The sequence below is a fragment of the Lolium perenne genome, chromosome 7 (assembly GCF_019359855.2).
Source record: "Lolium perenne isolate Kyuss_39 chromosome 7, Kyuss_2.0, whole genome shotgun sequence".
NCBI lineage: Eukaryota > Viridiplantae > Streptophyta > Magnoliopsida > Poales > Poaceae > Lolium > Lolium perenne.
In genome coordinates, this window is record NC_067250.2 from 291236758 (window position 1) to 291244059 (window position 7302).

A 7302-nucleotide genomic window follows, 5' to 3' on the forward strand; every position below is an offset into this window, starting at 1 on the left:
GCAAGGAATTATAGATAAATGAAACAGTCCAGTAACAAAAGCACCAACATCTTGTCAGTGACCCAATGGCTCACTGCAAGCATCAGATGATGCTTGAGCAAGCATCAACACACATCAGCACAAGCATGTGTGTCACACAGACACCAGAGGGAGCACCAGATAAGCACATGCAGCTAGCAAGCATGTAATCAACAAGCAAGTGGTGATCAATTGATCACCAGAGCCTGCTAAAGCATATCAAAGCATGCTAGAATCAATCACTGGCATCACACAGAAACTTGATAAATTAAATGGCCACAGAACAGGAACAATGGCATAGCAGACAATCAAATATATGACATATAATTGTATGCAGTAACACATCATCAAGGGAGGGTGTTGTCTAGACCACAAGCATGCTCAAGGGATCATGTCTATGAATTATAGCACACTGAAGAGCACCCAGGTGAACTGGTTCTTGCAAATTAGCAAGAATTGCACACTGCAATCAAGCCAGGGCAACATATATGAATATACTGGAGTAAATAGCAAGCTTATCAACAAGAACAGGGGCACAGGGATGGAGTTAGACAAGAAATGCTAGCACAGCAAGTAATTAAGCTAGGAATTCTTGCACAGAGGCATGGCGGTACTACACACAGCTGTAGCACACGCATCGTGCAGCAGCATAGCACAGCAGGGGCAGGCAAACATGGCGCTGCAGAAGAGCACCACAGCTCTTGTGCAGGCAAGCAAAGCACAGCCGTAGGACTAGAGGAGGAAGAAGGTCAAGCACAGGAGGGGAGGCAAGGAGCACTTGCTGGTGACGCGGGCGAAGAAACGCGGCCATGGCGGCCACGGCGGCACACACCGGAGGCATGGCAGCGCCAGGCCAGGCCTGGCCATGGCAGCGCCGCCACGCCCAGCAACACCACGGCCAGGCACGGCAACACCGCAGCATCAGGGGCGCCGGCAGGCGGCGCATCGCCATGAACCCTTGCGGCCAGGGTTGCAGGCGAGTTGGGGCCGCGTGGTGGCGGGGACGAATCCCAGATCGGCGCGGACCACCGTGTCCGCCGTTGAAAGGCGGATCAGATCCACCTGATCTCGCCGGCGGCGACGGCCTGAGTTAGCCGGAGGAATTCTGACAAGGGGGCGGCGACGAGGAAATCGCTAGAGAGGAGAAGAGGTTAGGGTTTCGGTGCGAGGAGAGGGAAGAAAGGGGCGAGTGGGCCAACCGAGCCCAAGTGCGGCTCGGGTTAGGGTTAACCCACTGGGCCACCCTGACAGGTGGGCCCAGGGGTAAATATGATATTTCACATTTTCAATTAAATACAGAAACTTTGAAATTAAATAAGAAATGTTTAAAAGGTCTAAAAAAATAATTAAAAATATGAAAATTGATCAGCATAAAATTCCCTATCATAATAAAATAAAAAAAGAATTTTTGAAGACAATTAAGAATAAGTCTTAATTTGATGATTGAAATAAATGATTTAAATCACACATATTATTTTCAATAATGAAAATAAGTCCATTAATGCCTTTGGACTTTAAAAACACCTTGACAACATTTCAAGGTTGTGTTTTACTTTAAATAAAGTATCCCCAAATTATGCTTAGTATTAACCTCTTACATGAAATAATAACGACATCGGAAGGGGGGAACAAACCCTAAAACTGAAATCATGCATAATTGCTTCTTTAACCATTGCCCTTATCGGACAATGATGCTATTTTCCAGAAACAGAGGACAAGGGTCAGTCCACACCATCCAACTGCAAAACTTTGCAGTGTTCAGGCAAGTTCATTGCTTGCTCATGTCATTTGAGTATCTTTATCAAATTACTTGCAAAGTACTATGATTATCACTATTGCATAAAAAACCAAACCACTATTTTCATAACTATGAATATGACTATGTGGTTGGCAATGGAACCATGGATTGTGTGGATATGGTGGAGGTTCCATTGCAAGGGTTTATATCCATCTAGGATTAAACAACAAATGTCGTCCAGTGATTCTTGTGCCGTAATACCCGTGTTAACCATAAGATCCGGAGTGGGACGAAGTAGCCAAAAGTGTTTCCACCTCTTGTTCATCAACGGATGCGCTTTACCGTAGACACTTGTATCTATCGGGGGCGAGCGGTAGGCTGGGGAAGCCTTAAGTCCCCACGGCAATGTCCGTAGACACTTGTCGCCCGAAGAACAAGCGGTAGGCTGGGGAAGCCTTAAGTCCCCACGGTATTGCGGTCTATGATGGGTTGCAGCTACCGGCGTAGGAATGTATGGTAGAGCCCTGCATTGTTGTCGTGGTCGGGGTCCACCCTGAAATCTACGGGAATAATGGGACCGGCGTGGACCCAGGGTCGGGGCATGCAACAAAGGGTGGGTGTTCGAGGTAGCGGAGGAACATGATTGGCTAGACCTTATACCGGGCCTCACACCAAAGGAAGTGTGGACGGGGAGTACGCCCGGTTGGCACCAAGGTTAAGATCTCTTATGGGTAAAGCAACACACCTCTGCAGAGTGTAAAGAACCGTGACCTGTCACTCCCTGTTCCGGGATATGGAACTACGAACGCGGCCGGAAAGGAGCTCCATGAAGTTCTAGTAAACCGGTGAAGGCTGACGGACATAGTTCTTTGAAATAAAAGCAATCTCTTGAAGAAATGTTTATCAAAACCTGCATTGATATTAGAATTTCTGGTCTAATATCGTAGCTAGTGCATTAAACACCTCTTATCTATAATGAACTTGTTGAGTACGCTCGTACTCATCCCACTCTTAAGTCCCTTGCTTAGATTGTCTGAATCGTCTGGAGGAGGACTACGACAGCCCTGAAGGAGCCGAGATCATCGGCTATGAAGAACCAGACCTCTCTGGAGGTTTTGAAGGCGTAGACTACCTCATAGTGTACGGAACCGGGGAGGCTTCCGGATGAGATCAAGCCTAGAAGCACCGAGTAGTAGTAGTAGCCGAGCAGTGTGAACTCTTAGTATTTAGCTGCTCGAGGTAATAAATGTATAACCTAGTGAAACTTCTATATTGTAAGTTAAGTTGGGTTCGCCTCGAACCCAGGAGTATCCCTCTTAGGACCCAAGAGGAGCTCCGAGACGATATGTGTTTTATGTTTGTAATAATAAATGAATGAGTTATGGACCTGCTATGTTCTGTTGTACTACTCTGAGGGATGTAATGTTTGCGGAATGGTACTTCGTGAATGTTATATCAACGACTGGCATACTACAACATGCAGTGGTATGCAGGGTCACCACAGTTGGTATCAGAGCAAAAGCTTTGACCTTAGGTTGGAACCTAGTAAATGGGACCGAACGTTAGGAGTCAAATAGGACTAGTAAAGAATTCTCTAAAAATATGGTGTATATTCAATTGAGAATACAACAATCATATCTTTTAGTGCGATAATTCTTTATTACCTCTATTATGATGCATTATTACTAATCTTATATTCTTTCTATTTCTACAGCCAACAATGGCAAGTTCACGTCCGGGACAAAACGTGAAAGTGATGGATTCCACACTGAGTGAATATGAAGGAGGACTCGCAGATATTCTTCGTGCCATGTTACTTGAATTTGGGTGTGATCCCCAGATCCTAGTAAAGAAATACATGTACTACGATGGTACTGTATTGGCAAAGTGTAGGGTAGGGCTACGACTTCCCGAATCTTTGGGAATGAGCGTAGTAATGCCAGCAGGAGAAGCCAGAACTATCAACACAGCCTACCATATAGCCGTTATGAGAGCCATAACCGATATTCGGGAGCATAAGATGAAAGAGCTTATGGGTTCCAAATTCACACACATTCCTCATTTGGAGGAGGACGATGATCCCATGCTTAACCACTTCAAATATGCAAAACGCAAACCAGCAGAAGCCGCAAAATACATGGACAATAGCCGCAACTTACTATCATTGTTCTTTCAGTTGAACCGTCATTTGACGGGAGCAATTGATACAATGCTAGAGGAGTTTACTGAACCCAAGGAGGAGACTAAGGGGAAGGAACCTATGGAGAATGAGGTGCACACACCAGTCTACTCAGCTGGTGACTATATTAGTATTGACCACCCTGAACGAGAAACTACACCCGTTACACCTGGGTACTATCTTAGTAGTTCCTATAGAGGATATGAGGGTGGAGAGGAATCCGGAAACAATCAGCGTTCCGTGACTCCTATAGAGAACTCCACGGGTTGACGTTGGGGGTCTGATACTGGAACCCATAGTACTTCAGTGTATTATGACGGAGAGATGAATGAGGACACCACGACCCAGCACCAGAGTTATCCGTGGAATGGAGAAGAAGATGGAGGGTATCCGACACAAGTTGAGTCGGATACGAATGTTGGAGATACCTATGGTGGAGTCACATGGGAGTACACCCGATGGGTGGACTATGATGCACTGAATGATCAGTTCGTGAACACTGATTTCTCCCTAGGATCATCATCTGATTCTGACTACCAGCCGACGGGAAGACCTTATGTTCCAGGTTTTGTCAGGAGGACGACACGTTCGACCGGATGGAAGCCTGGGATGTATCGGGAATGAGGATCGACTAGAGACCACCAAGGGAAGCAAGACTACAATACACAAGTACCACGTGTATTGTAGTGTGTAATATTTGTAGAAATTTGTACATATACTTTAATAAGTGAGTTTGCATACTCACATCGACTTGAGTATTGTAATAAGACCACTTAATTATGTATATACATGGTATATGTTTTGTATGATTTGGATTTGCTTCTTGATTTCCATTGCGTGACTAGTTCTGTGCACAAAGTTGAGCTCAGAAAACTTGCGCATGGAGTAACTATGAGTACCACTTTGTGTTGCAGAACTAGGGGGAAATGTCGGGATTGACGGGTGAGGAGAGCGAAGCGCAGCGCTTGGAGCGCGAGGCGAAACAGAAGGAAGAAGCTGACGAAGCAGACAGGAATCAGTTTCCACCACCACCACCACCCATGACGCAGCAGAATTTCGTCCAGTACATGCAGATGGTGGAAGAGAGACAACGTGTAACGTTGGAGCAGCAGAATAAATTCTTCCAGGAGCTGTGCAACAGAACAGGGTGGAGAGACCCGAGAATCAGGGAGTCACTTTATCAGACTTCCAGAACACCAAGCCTATATCTTTCGCATACGCGCCCGAGCCAATGGACGCGGAAGACTGGCTTATGGACATTGAGTGAAAGCTCAACACTGTTGGTTGCAACGACCAGGAGAAGGTCCGTTATGCTACAAATTTGTTGTGTGGACCTGCCGCATCATGGTGGGACAACATCGTAGCCGTTTACCCGGCTGGAAAAGTATTCACCTGGGAGGAGTTTGCGAGGAAGTTCAGGGAATCCAATGTCCCTGAAAGTATTGTGGAACTGAAGCGTCGAGAATTTGAAAGTCTCGAGCAGAAGGACAAGGCCATCCTGACTTATGTCAGGGAATTCTCAAAACTGTCCCGGTACGCTGTTGAAGAAGTCAACACTGAGGACAAAAAGAAGAAGAGGTTCTTGCGGGGGTTAAGTCCCCAGTTCAAGGTACAACTCTGATTGATGAGAGCAACGGAATTCCAAGAGTTGGTGGATGCAGCCATCACTCTTGAAGATGACTTTAAACAGCTGCAAGAGGAGAAGAGGAAAAAGGCCAAGTTTGAGCCTAAGAGGTTTGTCAGTAACAAGCCCAATACCAGCTTGAGTTTCAAGCCAAGATACAACAACAACAAAAACAACAACAACAGCAACTACTACAGTACCAGAAGGAACCAAGCGTTTCAGACTGCAAATCAAGTGACTTGCCGAAGCTGTGGACTTCCAGGGCATTTTGCCAAGGATTGCAAGAAGCCAAGGATAATATGCTTTGGTTGTCGCCAGGAGGGGCACATGCTGAAGGACTGCCCCAAGAGAAATACTGGAGGAGGTCAATCAGGAGGAGGAGGAGGTAGCCGAGGAGGAAACACCGGAGGGAACTGGAAGAACAAGAAACCCTTCGGCAAGTTGAACTGCACCAGCCTGGAGGAGGTGGTTAACTCCGATCAGGCAGTGATAGGTACGCTCCAGATACTCACTCATCCTGGCAAAGTACTTTTTGATACTGGTGCAACTACATCATTCATTTCTCAACAATTCATCATCAAACATGGGATTAGTTGCACTAAGTTAGATACACCCATAACCATACTTTCCGCGGGGGGAACGATAGTAGTAACCCATACCAAACAAAAACAAGTCATCATGATCAATAAATGCGCGTTTGACGCAGACCTGTTCATTTTACCGATGAAGGACATTGATGTCATTCTTGGTATGAACTGGTTAGAAGCTAACGGAGCATTGATCGACTGTGTAAACAAGACTGTGTCTTTGAAAAGCCCCGATGGAAGTAGAATGATCTATCAAGGTGATAAGCATACACAGATTGAAGTTGAGCTACAGCTGAACAGCATGAAGGAGGTGAAATTGGAGGATATACCTGTAGTAAATGAATTCCAGGATGTGTTTCCTAAGGAATTACCTGGAATGCCACCAGACAGGGAGATAGAGTTCACTATCGACCTAATTCCAGGAACAACTCCGATTGCTAAAGCACCATATAAGATGGGGCCCAAGGAGTTAAAAGAACTAAAGGAGCAATTGGATGACTTGGAACAGAAAGGATTCATACAAGAGAGTGTTTCACCATGGGGATCTGATACGTCCAATTTGCATCACTATTTTATATCATAATTTGCTGTTATTCATTGATATATTTCATATTTGGAGATGATACTTATGTTATTTCATCTATTTTGCATGTTTCATGATTATTGGAGAATCGCGCACCGGAGCCTGGATTATGCTGGAAAAAGCACCGTCAGAATGCAATATTTCGGAAGATCAACAGTTGACGGAAATTATATGAAAAATCAAATTTTTCCAGATGACGAAGGGAGCCAGAAGGGGGAGAAGAGGGGACCCGAGGTGGGCCCACCCCATAGGCCGGCGCGGCCCAAGGCCTGGCCGCGCCGCCCTGTGAGGAGGGGGCCCACAGCCCCCTCTCGCCTCCTTTTCTTCGCGTATGCCTTCGTCCCGAAAACCTAAGCTCCAGGGGTACGTCGTGAAGAGCCACAGCCGCCTCTGCGGGGCGGAGAACACCAGAGAGAAAAGAGCTCTCCGGCAGGCTGAGATCTGCCGGGGAAATTCCCTCCCGGAGGGGGAAATCGACGCCATCATCACCGTCATCGAGCTGGACATCATCTCCATCACCATCATCATCATCTTCATCATCATCACCGCCATCTCCATGATGGCGTGTAACTC